Source organism: Taudactylus pleione, unplaced genomic scaffold (genome assembly GCF_031769625.1).
Source record: "Taudactylus pleione unplaced genomic scaffold, aTauple2 ptg000313l, whole genome shotgun sequence".
In the NCBI taxonomy this organism is placed as follows: domain Eukaryota; kingdom Metazoa; phylum Chordata; class Amphibia; order Anura; family Myobatrachidae; genus Taudactylus; species Taudactylus pleione.
Window position 1 is genome coordinate 5,606,648 of NW_028284714.1, and position 14,679 is coordinate 5,621,326.

Below are 14,679 nucleotides of genomic sequence, written 5' to 3' on the forward strand. Positions count from 1 at the left end.
CCTTTACTAATTATGCACTCCCATTAAACGCCCTTTTTACCGTTTGGCACGCCTGCGTTCGGATCTCCACTCCCCCGTTTTCAAGCACCTTCCCCTGTTACCACCCACAAATGGTACATTCTGTCAATCAAATTAGCAGTCCCTCGCTGTTTTGTGAGAGCACGATTCCCGATCGCAATGACTGATTTGCGCATGTGCATTACGACCCATACACATGCGCAGTTGTGCGAACATCGCTCATAGTGAACGAGCGGCTGCTTACGAGCGGCTCAGAATCAGGCCCAGAGTTTTATGTTTCAACCGATAATTCACTATGGTCCATAACTCCCGAACGCATGATCCGATTCCCTTGCCGATATAACCGGAGATCTGCAAATAAACAGCGGATCAGAATGGCATCACACATGGTCTGCTTATCATGTACTAAACCATAGATATCATATAACATACACTTCACAACATTGCTGATATAAATAAAACCTTGAATATTAACCTAAAATACTGCGGAACCTTTTAATGTAATCGTGTGTATATTTATGATTATATGTAAGTATGCGTTGTGTGTCTGAGCACAAAAAGGTGCGCTGTGTGTATGTTTATATCTGAAATAGCAACTGTATATATATATATATATATATATATATATATATATGCACGCACATGCGATTGTCTATGCATGCATGTATTTATCATGAATTTAATATATATATATATTTATTATATATATATGTATATATAGAGATATGTATATACATATATATCTCTCTGCATTACTTGTTTTGTTATTACTGGGCTACAACAATGACAGGCAATGTGTTTACACATGTGATCAAACGAGGCTTGATGAGATCACACAGGTAAGGCTAATTTGTTTAAGCCTCAGACTTAAAGACAATGGCTTACCCAGAATACAATTCCTTTCTCCATAACCACATCACATTAGACACAAGGCATACAATGGCTAACGATAGCTTAGATGTCTAACAATTGTTTCCCAATCCATTCCTTCTGAGTATATTAGTGTTTTTGTGTATTCTCAATTTTCATAGGCATACTGTTCTGTGTGTAGAGCAAACAATCACCATACCTTTGTGTATTCTTAATTATTTGTTACAGACAGATCTAAAAAAAAACCTGTCTTGTCATCACTGAATATTTAATGTAAGGATTATTTTAGTTGTAAAAATGGCGTTTTGCGACCAGTCGCAAAATGGCATCTTGCAGATCTTGATTTTAAACAGATTCTGTCTTAGCCAATCATCCGGCTTCGACAGGCTCCTTACCATCACTTGAGATTTTGGATAGGAGATCACTTCTACAAATAGGTAGTACTACGAATAATGCATTCCCTCAACATGAAGTTCAATTTATAACTCAATTTAACAAGTCAGGTGGTCAAGTCAAGAACATCCTTAGGAAACATTAGGATCTGCTGCTACAAGACGAGGACTTAAACAAAGTCCTTGGCAAAACACCAAGAGTAATTTTTAGGAAAGCTCCAGACATCAAGAGCAAATTAGTGAAGAACCACATTCCATCGCAATCACTAATTCAGAAAACGATACCATTCACAGAACAATAGGGAGGTTTTCATTATTGTGGTAAATGTACTGGCTGCAAAGTGATACAATCCCACAGTTGCAAAAAAGTGACACATCTTCACTCATCCACGATTGACAGAAGTTTTAAAATCAAACAAAACATGTCCTGCAAATCCCGAGAAGTCGCATACCTCTTGAGATGTGAGTGTGGCCTCGAATATGTAGTTTGGACCATCAGACCTCTAAAGACACGTATATACGAACATGTCAGGAACATCAAAATAGGATATGAAAACCACAGTGTATATAAACATTTCAAGGAGGAACACAATTCAGACCCCACAAGTCTATTTTTCATGGCTATTGAACAGCCACATGTCAATTGAAGGGGGGAGATCACGTAAAGGTCATAGACAAACAAGAGATGAAATGGATCTATACCCTCCGCACCATGATGCCAAAGGGTATGAATATCGAATTTAACAATAAGATCCTCATCAAATAGCCCCTTATGCCAGCAGTGTTTTCATTAGACAGTTTTACAATTTTTCCTCTTTGCCCACATTCTTTCGCCTGGTTCATACTCTGTGCCATCCATGCATTTAGTTTTCTTTCCCCACGTGATTTTTCCCCCTTCCCATCCCATCCCCCCCCATCCCGGCCTGCTACTTATACATGTTGGCTATTCCTGTTTTCTCCACCATTAATTTCTGATAAAAAGGCCGGATTCATCACATCTGCATTACAGATACACAGACCAAGACCCATTCACAGACACATCAAGATTGAGATACAAACACCAGCAACCGTATTTATGTTTTTATTGAGACACACTACCATATGAAGAAAAAGTCAGGCACTCGGTTTTTGGATGTCACTCATTTATTTCACCTAATTGATCATTTGACAGTTTGATATTCCAGATATGGCTCTTGCACATTCATTTTACAGCATGTGGATTACCACTTTGTACAGTATACATTCCACATATACACTTTCACCCATGTAAATCAATATCTCAGTGAGCACTGTCTCACAATTTTAAACATTTTTAAACATGGCAATCTACCAATTAACTCAAGTTATCTGGAGACATCCACCTCGCAGACGATTGGCTGACCTCAGTATATATACCAGGCCTGCATTAACACACACCCACCTTGAAAAATACCATCATTGGCCGAAACGCGTTGTGACCCTGCACACCCGCTATCCACGGCATACGGCATCAATACCCAAGAGGTATTGGATGACATCCCCAAGCAGCAGAACCCTCGTTACCACATGACACGCCCTACCCAGAAGCATGGCTAAGTAAGACCAACAGCGCCAGAAGACATCGGAGCTTAGTATGAGCGCAATGGAGTATATGGTAAGTGGATCAAACTCGATCTCTATAAGGGATGCGCCGAACAGCTGCCAGGGATGAGTTTTTCTCCCCGGGCCCAGCGCATCTCTTGACCCCGTCTTGGACATCCCACTTAATTTATGATTGCAATAACTTGTCTTAGAAACACCCTTGTCCTAAATTAGTTCATAAGTTTGTAAATTAAGTGGGAACTCCAGGAGCAGAGCATTTTGTACCTTGTGCAAGGGGTCACAGGGGCAAACGCAGGATTTTTACAGGGGGGTTTACACACACACACACAAACACACACATATATATGAGAAGAAAAGCGGAGGGCGCACTAGTGAGTATGTATACAGAATTTTAATAACACAATGTGTAGCTCACTTACATCAACAAAAGTAACAGCAGGTAACGTTGATGGATCCCGGGGGTCCGTTCCGACACTTCCGGATAGTGAAACGGTCCGTCTCCCGTCACTGGACACATATCCGTGCCTGCACCAAAAATAGTCACACCGGACCACAGTCTCGGGTACTGGAAAGACAGCATCTGACATCACCACGTCTACGTCCCAGAGGCCACGCCCAACGCGTTTCATTATCAAACGGACTTCATCAAGGGGTGTATCACAACCATCCATCAAAAACTTTTTATAGTCCCGGCTGGCTCATTAGCATATAGTCTCTATGCGAGCCTTATTAATCAACCAGGATATGATGTAAACTCGACTCTATTGCACTTACTAATATATTGCACAATAAAATATATAAAAAATATAAAAAAGAGGAATTATATCAGAAAATCATCATCAAACATACATATATACATTATACTAACAAAATACATTTTTAATACATTTTTTAATAAAAAAACTTTAATACCTTTAAATTTAAAATTAAAATCAATCAATTAGTGTTTTCAATGCAGCTCACACCTGAACCCCACACACTTTTAAAGAATGAGACTGGGATCCGCAATCCAACTACAGCCTCCTCCCAAGTGTATAACATTCATAATGCGGCGCACACACAAAACACCCAATATAAATAAATTAATTTAAAAATGGAACTATATCATAATTTTCATTTAATCCAAAGGGGGCAAGTGTGTTCAGAGTATATATCCAGAAGGTCTCTCTTCTGGCAAGTTGTTTCAAAAGATCGCCACCCCTATCATCCATAACTACATGTTCTATTGCCTTAAATGAAAAATGACCTAAATCAGATCCACAGCATACCAAGAAATGACGCGGAACACTGTGATTCTTCAATTTATTCTGGATGTTCCTAGTATGCTCTAAAATCCTCAATTTCAACATGCGTTTAGTTCTCCCTATGTAGCGCTTACCGCATTTACATTCAAGCATGTAGATCACACAACATGTCTGACAGGTCATAAAGCTTTTTATATCCCAAGATTTCTTGTTTTTAGTATCCCAAAACTTCAATCTCTCTTTACTGGAGTATTTACAAACTTTACATTTATTGCAAGGAAAAAAACCCTTTCCCTTATTTAACCAATTCTGTTCCTTTAGTCTTGGTAGATGACTTGGCGCTAACATATTTTTAAGAGTCTTTGCTCGCCTAAAAACTACTTGTGGTTTAATCGGGAGTATATCCTTTAAAAAGGGATCTAACTTAAGAACATCCCAATGTTTCTCTAGTACTTCTTTTATTTCTCTGCTCTTAGTGCAGTAAGTAGTAATAAACGGAACAAATTGTTTATCAGTAAAATCACTTCTCTTATTGTATTGTAGCAGATCCGTTCTTTGAAGGTTCTTAGCCTTTTCTCTGCTTTTCTTAATCAATTCTGGGGGATACTCTCTCTCAAGAAAACGTTGGCTATAAATGTCAGCCTGTTCTTCATATTTATCAATCGATACACAATTTCTCCTTACTCATATAAACTGTGAGTAGGGTATATTCGTAACCCATTTCTTTAAGTGACAGCTCTTGAAATGAACATAACTGTTGCTGTCTACTTTTTTAATATGAGTGAATGAGTTAATACAACCTTCTCTCTCCCAATTGGTTGTCTCCAATACTAAATCCAAGAATTCAATTCTCTCCTTCTGAAAGTTATAAGTGAACCTCAAGTTATATTGGTTCTTATTCAAAAATTCCATAAACTCAATAAAGGTATCTTTTTCGCCCTGCCAAATTATAAGCACATCATCTATATATCTTTTAAAAAACTTTATATGTCCTGAAAAAATATTATTCACTTCTATCACATTTGTTTCCCATTGACCTAAGTACAAATTAGTGAAACTAGGTGCGTACGGCGTACCCATCGCTGTCCCGCAACGCTGATTATAAAATTGTCCTTGAAATTGGAAATAGTTATTTTTTAAAATATACTCTATACAAATTAAAATAAATACTTTTTTATCCCTATTCAGGTTAATATCATTCTCTAAATAGTATTTCATGGCTCCTAGACCAAGGTCGTGTGGAATACTGGTATACAGAGCCTCAATGTCTATTGTACACCAGTTATAATAATTTTTCCATTCAAAGGACTCTAATAATTTTAAAATATGTGTAGAGTCCTTAATATATGATTTTAAGCTTACTACATACTTCTTTAGATAAAAATCCACAAATTCAGAAAGATAGTATGTAGTCGAATTTATCCCAGATATTATGGGTCGCCCAGGGGGTTTTTCCATCTTTTTGTGGATTTTGGGTAGTATATAAAATATAGCTATTCTTGGATATTGGTTAAAAATATAATGATATTCATCTTTAGTAATAGATTTATTTAATACACCTATGTCCAATAAATTTTTAATTTCATTCACTATTTTTTCACTCGGATCTTTATCTAATTTCTCATAGGTTTCTATATCATTAAGAAGCCGAAATGCTTCCTCCATATAATCCTTTCTATTTAAAACAACCACCCCTCCTCCCTTGTTGGCCATTTTAATAATTATTTCCTTATTTTTCTCTAAAGATTTTATTGCTATTCTTTCTCCTTGTTTTAAATTATCCTTTCTCATTGACTCCTCTTTACACAATATATCGAGGTCCTTTTTAATAAGACTTGAGTAAGTGTCTATATAACTGCCTCTTGACTCAATGGGATAATATATAGATTTAGCCTTCAGGCCAGTACAATTCTCGTCTTTAATTATCACAACATTATCTGTATCAGTACTATTTTTCAGAAAATGCCTTTTTAATGTCAATGTTCTAATAAATTTATTCATGTCTATGAATAATTCAAAGCCATTTGGGTTATTATTAGGGGAAAAAGATAAACCTTTAGATAATAATTCTACCTCATTTTTATTCAATTTAGTATCTGAGAGGTTAAAAATACCGGTACTTAAAGTTGATTCGATCTTCTGATTTTTCCTTTTCCCTCTACCTCTCTTTCCTCTCCTACATCTGACCCTTTTCTTTTCTTTCCTAAATTGGGACTCTGTATCCAAAAACCTTCCATCCGTTTCTTCCTCTCTCTCCAATCCAAATCCTTCTGTAAAAACATCTTATCTCTCTTTAAAGGTGATCTAAGCGAATCATATCTATTGAAGGTAGGAACTTCCATTCTCCTATTTTCATCTAGTCTCGATCTTTTAGATGTAACTTTTTGCCAGGGGATATCTTTATTTTTTGATCCACAAAAATATTCTCCCTTATTTCTCATATCACCTCTATTATTGCCATAATTTTTTGCAAAATCCATGTATCTTCTACTAGCTGACCAGTTTCTTACATTTCCATTTTTATAATCCATCAAATCACGTACGCACCTAGTTTCACTAATTTGTACTTATTTGTTTTTAGGCGAGCAAAGACTCTTAAAAATATGTTAGCGCCAAGTCATCTACCAAGACTAAAGGAACAGAATTGGTTAAATAAGGGAAAGGGTTTTTTTCCTTGCAATAAATGTAAAGTTTGTAAATACTCCAGTAAAGAGAGATTGAAGTTTTGGGATACTAAAAACAAGAAATCTTGGGATATAAAAAGCTTTATGACCTGTCAGACATGTTGTGTGATCTACATGCTTGAATGTAAATGCGGTAAGCGCTACATAGGGAGAACTAAACGCATGTTGAAATTGAGGATTTTAGAGCATACTAGGAACATCCAGAATAAATTGAAGAATCACAGTGTTCCGCGTCATTTCTTGGAATGCTGTGGATCTGATTTAGGTCATTTTTCATTTAAGGCAATAGAACATGTAGTTATGGATGATAGGGGTGGCGATCTTTTGAAACAACTTGCCAGAAGAGAGACCTTCTGGATATATACTCTGAACACACTTGCCCCCTTTGGATTAAATGAAAATTATGATATAGTTCCATTTTTAAATTAATTTATTTATATTGGATGTTTTGTGTGTGCGCCGCATTATGAATGTTATACACTTGGGAGGAGGCTGTAGTTGGATTGCGGATCCCAGTCTCATTCTTTAAAAGTGTGTGGGGTTCAGGTGTGAGCTACATTGAAAACACTAATTGATTGATTCAATTTTAAATTTAAAGGTATTAAAGTTTTTTTTATTAAAAAATGTATTAAAAAATGTATTTTGTTAGTATAATGTATATATGTATGTTTGATGATGATTTTCTGATATAATTCCTCTTTTTTATATTTTTTATATATGTTATTGTGCAGTATATTAATAAGTGCAATAGAGTCGAGTTTACATCATATCCTGGTTGATTAATAAGGCTCGCATAGAGACTATATGCTAATGAGCCAGCCGTGACTATAAAAAGTTTTTGATGGATGGTTGTTTTACACCCCTTGATGAAGTCCGTTTGATGACGAAACTCGTTGGGCGTGGCCTCTGGGACGTAGACGTGGTGATGTCAGATGCTGTCTTTCCAGTACCCGAGACTGTGGTCCGGTGTGACTATTTTTGGTGCAGGCACAGATGTGTGTCCAGTGACGGGAGACGGACCATTTCACTATCCGGAAGTGTCGGAACGGACCCCCGGGATCCATCAACGTTACCTGCTGTTACTTTTGTTGATGTAAGTGAGCTACACATTGTGTTATTAAAATTCTGTATACATACTCACTAGTGCGCCCTCCGCTTTTCTTCTCTTCTATATGTTCCTGATACACCTGTGGTAAGGTGTCGATTGGAGAGGCTGCAATACATCTTTGTCTGTTGGAAAAAGACTGCTATATTTGAACTTTTAAAGACTGTGGCGCATTCTGATTTATGTATTACATATATATATATATTTTTTTTTTTTGTCAGGTTGCGGCCTAGGATTGGCCGTTACTCACCTCAGCTCCGGCTTCCCCTGGTCACTCACGTGGTCAGATTCCAGGTGCGGCAGAGGGTGACATGCTGAGTATTACTCCTAGTGCCATGTAGACTGCCTTGGTTGTGTTGTGCCTTGGTTATTGCGGTCGTCGTCATGAATGCAACCATAACAGTTTGCATCACCTGACTACCCTGTACCCAATGGTAGCATGGTGGTGCTCATCTGACACTGTCCACCACTGATCTGTTACTGCAGGGTATAAAGCCAGTCTCTGGGCAACAGGAAGTTGTCTGTGCAACGTTGTCACTTCTGAGTGTATCCTTGCTGTTACCTCGTTCCAGGTTCCGCTGCGATTCCTTGTGAAACCAGTATCAGATCTTTGTACAACAGTGTGTCAAGAACATCTAGCCTGTGTGCTTCTATACCAACTCGTTGTGCAACAGTGCATCCAGTACATCTAGCCTGTGTGCCAACTATATTGACTCTCAGTGTAACTGTGCCTTATCATCTTGCCAGTGTACATTACTCATACTGGATTCCGATGCAAAGTAGCGTCAAGGACCCCTTTCTGGTGTATCAATCTATGTGCCTATCTCAGCACAGTATTGCATCAAGGACCCCTTTCTGGTGTACTAGTTATAGCTTCTTTTGACGCAGTTTAGCATCTAGGCTCCTCTCCAGTATACTACTCTTGAGTGCTCTCCTTCTTATCACAGGACACCTACCACTATCAGCATTATAGTACATATAGCTATCTCCTGTATTGGTTTTTCTTTTTAGAAGTATATCTTCTGGGCCCTTTATATCTGTCTCTATTCCCACGGTGTCAGACACCAGTCCAAAGGGCTGTGACCTGCCAGTTGGGTGCGAGTGCATTACAAGATCTTGCCACTCACATGGATAATCAGGAGGCAGCTCAACACCAGGTCGGCCAGTATTTGCAAGAGCTTTCTGGACAGCTAACGATGATACAGGCCTCTTTGGCTACACTCCTTCCTCCTCCAGCAGTGGTGCCCCCACTTATTCCTCCTGCCCCACCTTCGGGCTCTGGAAATACCAAATCTCATCTTCACCTGGCATCTCCGAAACGATTTCATGGGAATCCTCAATGGTGTTGTGGGTTCATCAACCAGTGCGAGATACAATTCGAATGCTTGCCGCAAAATTTTCCCATCCCGGAATCAAAAGTGGCATATGTCATCTCTCTGCTGTCTGGCACAGTGCTGGACTGGGTTTCTCCTCTGTGGGAATGGGCTGCTCCAGTGGTCTCTAACTATGATCTGTTCATTTCTACTTTCAAGCGGATCTTCAATGAGCCTGCTAACACGGCTTCTGCATCTTCTGACTAGGGATTTACTCGGTTCTTATCGCCACTTTACTGCAAGTTCGGATTAGTTCGGATTTATTTTATTGACTATCCAAAACACATGATAGCCGATAGCCAATAAAATGCCATTTTGAGAACCGAGTAAATACGAACCCGCTCATCCCTACTTCTGACCTCTTATGAGTTCGTCAAGGGACCCGTACTGTTGGACAGTATGTGGTCCAGTTCCAAACTATTTCTTCAGAATTAAAGTGGAACGAGGAGGCTCTAAAAGCAGCTTTCCTCCATGGACTCTCAGAAAAGATGAAGGATGAGCTGGCTTCCCATGATCTCCCTGAGTTGTTTGCAGACGTAGTCTCCTTCTGTATCAAGATTGACCTATGCCATCGAGAGCATACTGCTAGAAGAGGCAGATGGGATTGCCTACAAAATCTGCCGTACCAAACAGCTTGTTCTCTTCCTTCCTCCAGTTCTTGTGGTGAAGAATCAATACAGTTTAACCAATCCTGCCTATCCTTTGCAGAACAAAGCTGCAGGTTCCAAAATAAACTCTACCTCTACTGTGCAGCCCCAAATCATGTACTAAAGAACTGTCCTCTCCTTGCAGGAAACCAAAGAGACCCTAACTGGTTTTGGGAGCGTCCACTTGGGGGTGATGATTAGGCCTACCCATGTCTTGGATAGTTTCTTACCCATGTTGCTTTCCTATAGGGAGAAAACAAGGAAATTAAAGGCTTTAATAGATTCAGGGGCAGCGGGGAATTTTATTTCTGAAGCCTTGGCTCTTTCCTTGGGTATACCCATTAATCCTTTGACTACTAAACTGGATCTCTCCGGGGTAGATGGCAGCATAATTTTGGGTAATCCAATTTCCTTCATTACTCAGTCAGTATCTCTTAAGGTGGGTTGTCTTCATCACGAAACATTAGAGCTCTCGTCCTCCCCAGAACTTCTAACGAAATAGTATGGGGTCTTCCCTGGCTCAAAAAACACAACCCTACACTGGATTGGTCCACGATGCAGGTCCTAGTGTGGGGTCCAAATTGCCTCCACCAGTGTCTATCGTGAGTTGTCCCCATTGGTGCTCATTCCCTCTCTATGCAGTCCTCCCTGCAGTCCTCTCTGGTGTCCAAACAAAAGGAAGGTGTTCATGATCCACGCTTGCCCAGTGCATATAGGGAATTTGCAGATGTCTTCAATGAGCAGTCAGCAGAGAAGTTAACTCCTCATCGCCCTTGGAATTGTAACATCGATCTGATGCCAGGTGAAAGTACCTCCTAGGGGTCGAGTTTATCCTCTCTCGGGCCGCAAACTACGGCAATGTCAGAATATAGAAAGAAGAACCTTTCCAAGGGATTTATTAGACCTTCTTCTCCAGCTGGTGCGGGGTTCTTAATTGTGGAGAAAAAGGACGGAGGCCTCAGGCCTTGCATTGACTACAGAGGCCTTGATGCAATCACGGAAAAAATCGGTACCCCTTGCCCCTCATATCGGGGAGCCTATAATTTGATTTGCATAAAATCTGGTGATGAATGGAAGACAGCATTCAATACGCGTGACGGGCACTTCGAGTATTTGGTAATGCCATTCGGTTTGTGTAACGCCCCAGCAATCTTTCAAGGGTATATCAACGAGGTTTTCAGGGATGTTCTTTACAAGTTAGTGGTGGTATACCTCGACGATATATAGATTTTCTGTGAGAACAGACCCATCGACTTCATATCACAGAAGCACTTTCTTGCCTTCGAGAGCACAGCCTGTACAGGAAGATTTCTAAGTGCCTCTTTGAGCAATCCTCCATGCCAAAGCTGGGGCATATCATCATCTGGCAGCTTGTTAAAGATGGATCCAGATAAATTGAGAGCTATTCAAGAGTGGCCCCAGCCAACTTCTCTAAAGACCACACAACGTTTTTTAGGATTCTCAAACTACTACAGACGGTTTATTCTGAATTTCTCCACAGTGGAAAACCCTTTATCCTTGAGGTAGATGCCTCTTCTGTTGGCAAAGGAGCGGTGCTCTCACAAACTGGAGACGACGGAAAGACTCATCTGTGCGTTCTTTTTTCTAGAAAATTCTCCCCAGCGGAAAAAAACTACGATTGGAAACAGAGAGTTGTTGGCAATGCGTCTGGCTTTGGAGGAGTGGAGACATCTGCTGGAGGGGGCTAAGGACCTGATTCAGAGCCGCTCGCAAGCGGCCGCTCACACTTTGTTGTGCGCATGTGCATACGAGCCCATGCGATGACATATTCCCTCACTCTTAGGGCCTGCGAGCAGGAAGTGACTCCCGATAGTTGATTGACAGGAAAGGCCGTTTGTGGGTGTTGACGGGGGTGGTGGCCTAAAAACGCAGGCGTGCCACAATGTTTGCATGGCATTTTCGGGGTGTACATACATTACCTGCTGCCGGAAGTAGAAGGCCGGAAGTAGTAATACGTCACTCTGCGAGTAGGTTTCAGGTCGGGATGATCATCCAGCTTGTGGTAGGGTATTGGCTCCTGGAAGCCCCATAGTAGTTTCGATACAATGTAATGTAACTGATGTTAGGAGTGATGTTTCTATTTGTAACTACACAATGCAAGCACCTAATAATCGACAAAATTGTTGCTAATAACAGGGATCATTGGTTGACAAATTATTCCTGTGTGTTTGCGAATTATCTTAATGATACAAAATTCTAATGATGCCTTAGCAAACGTGTTTATATATAAATAGGTACGTTACTTTTGCATTTTATTGTCAGCAACACTTTTTGCGGATGCAATGGCTTTTTCCTGGGTTTATTAACCCTTTATATTTGTCAATGATATTACAAATGTAAATATTAAAGCATCCAATTTTTTTTATTTTTGATGTTATTTTGGTTACATAATTTCTAGACATTTCAATTCATGCCTTGAATTTTTTTTTTGCATACAAAAAAAATAATAACTTTAAATCGATAACAAAATTAAAATCACGAGAAAGGAGATGGAGGTATGGGTTAAGGCCCGCATACATCAGAGATTGATTGCAGCAATCGTGCAATTTGCAATTGATTGAAAAAGGGAAACATTTTTATACACAATCAATTGCAGATTGCAGAATTGACACAATCGATTGAAAAAGGGAAAGATTTTTATACACAATCGATTGCAAATTGCACGATTGCTGCAATCAATCTCTGATGTATGGGGGCCTTAACAACAAATATGGGGACTGCACATGAATGGCTGAAGGTCGAGATAGGCAGAGCTACTTGCAGTGTTTTTTACGCCTCGGCTGAAGATTCGACTCCGCAACAGTCGACTGGCATGTAACACGCCGACTGGCCTGGCCAGAGCTTGATGGTATTGGCTCTGGCCTAGGCATAGGGCTCGCCATAGTTTGTGGGTTGGCTGATGGGCTGCCAGAGGTGGTGGTCCTTGTTGGAATTTCCAGAAGGGAGGGTCGCTCCAGCATGGCAATTCGGTTTGCCTGCTCCTGGGCATCATCCAACCGAATCTGGGCCGCAGCAGATGTCTCCAGGGCCTCCGCCACCCTCAGTAGACTGTCATCCATCCTCACCAGAGTGGCCTCCATTCTCAGGAGAATAGAATTATTATCCTGAGTCTGGTCGACCAACTCAGTGAGGAGGGACAAGGCCTAGGCGGGTGGTGCCCCAGGAGTGGGCTCCACAGGGTCCCCAGATGGTGAAATTGGGTCATCCCCTGCAGAGCCTCCATATCTGCTGGGCCCAGCCCTCACCTCAGGAGCAGGCTGTTCCCCTGGTTCTGTAAAGAAGCAAAAGTTCAAAAGTCAGCTTTGGTATTGTTTGTGTGTAAAATTAGGTTGGGTTTGTGCTGGGTGTTTAAAAACAAACAATTACCTTCTCTACCATGTGGAGCTGCAAAGTCGGCCATGTCCATGTCCATATTGGACACGCCGACTATCTCCTCTACCTCAATACACCCCATGAGCCATCTCTTCTGAAGATGTTAATATGAGGGTCCCCAAGGCATGGTCTGCCCTATCTGCTAGCTTCTTCTTCTGCCAATACATGAAGTCTGTCCATCTGTCAATGTATTTTTGTAAATTAGTTTGGAAATTACTATGTTAAATTTTACACTTAAAATAGAAATCCACAATCAGAATAGCAATACACTACAATCAGAATAGCAATACACTACCCCATTGGTTTCGGTGCCGTTCCTTCTGTGCAGCCCCCATATTTCGGGGTGCATGGACAATATTGTCCATGCACATAGTAACCAAAACCTCCAGCTCCTTCCTCGTGAATGGAGGCTGCCTCAGCCTCGCCCTTTATTGGCTTGTGCCAGCCTCCTCAGTCTCTCGTGAATGTTGAGGGTCTACACCTACAAAATGTACATTTGTAGTTTAGTTTGTGAAGCATGTGAAATTCATACTGTCATTCATTTTAGTGTCAAGTGCAAACATTGGTAAATAAACTTACTTCATTGAGATGGTGTCTGGCTTTCATGCACCTCAGAGTCCATGGTCGGAATGATGTTGAGAGCATGAGTACTGGTGTTGGTTTTAGGCATATTTATAGATGCTAACGCATGATTGGTTGTATACGCATTGGTTGACGCTGTGTGTACGTAAGAAAAATGCGGGATTTTTTACAATATTTAAGGATCAGGTGTTTGGGCCATTACTTGTGCTTAATTGATGGCTGTTGGCTGGGGTTTATTGGCACAAATATCACGTTGGCTTTACAGTCTGGTAAGTACATCTGAGTCCTGCATGTATGTGTACTTTTGTTTTGGCCCTAACCTGACATGTTTTCCAGTAAGGATTTTAGGGTCAGACCAAAAGCTTTATTATTTTGTGTTGCTTTTCTGTAGTTGTTGTTTGGCTTTCTTTGGCCTCCTGCTTGACCAAGCTTCCTTTATTTGGTGTCCCTGGTAAGTACATCTGAGTCCTGCATGTATGTGTACTTTTGTTTTTGCCCTAACCTGACATGTTTTCCAGTAAGGATTTTAGGGTCAGACCAAATGCTTATTTATTATTTTGTGTTGCTTTTCTGTAGTTGTTGTTTGGCTTTCTTTGGCCTCCTGCTTGACCAAGCTTCCTTTATTTGGTGTCACTGGTAAGTACATCTGAGTACTGGGTTTTTTTTTGGGGGGGGCACATAACCTGACATGTTTTCTTGTTTTTTTTATGTCAAAAACACATGTAGGAGGAAGGCAAGATGTCCCTTCCCAACCCTGTAAGAATCTGCATCATTCTGCTTAAGTTAAGTT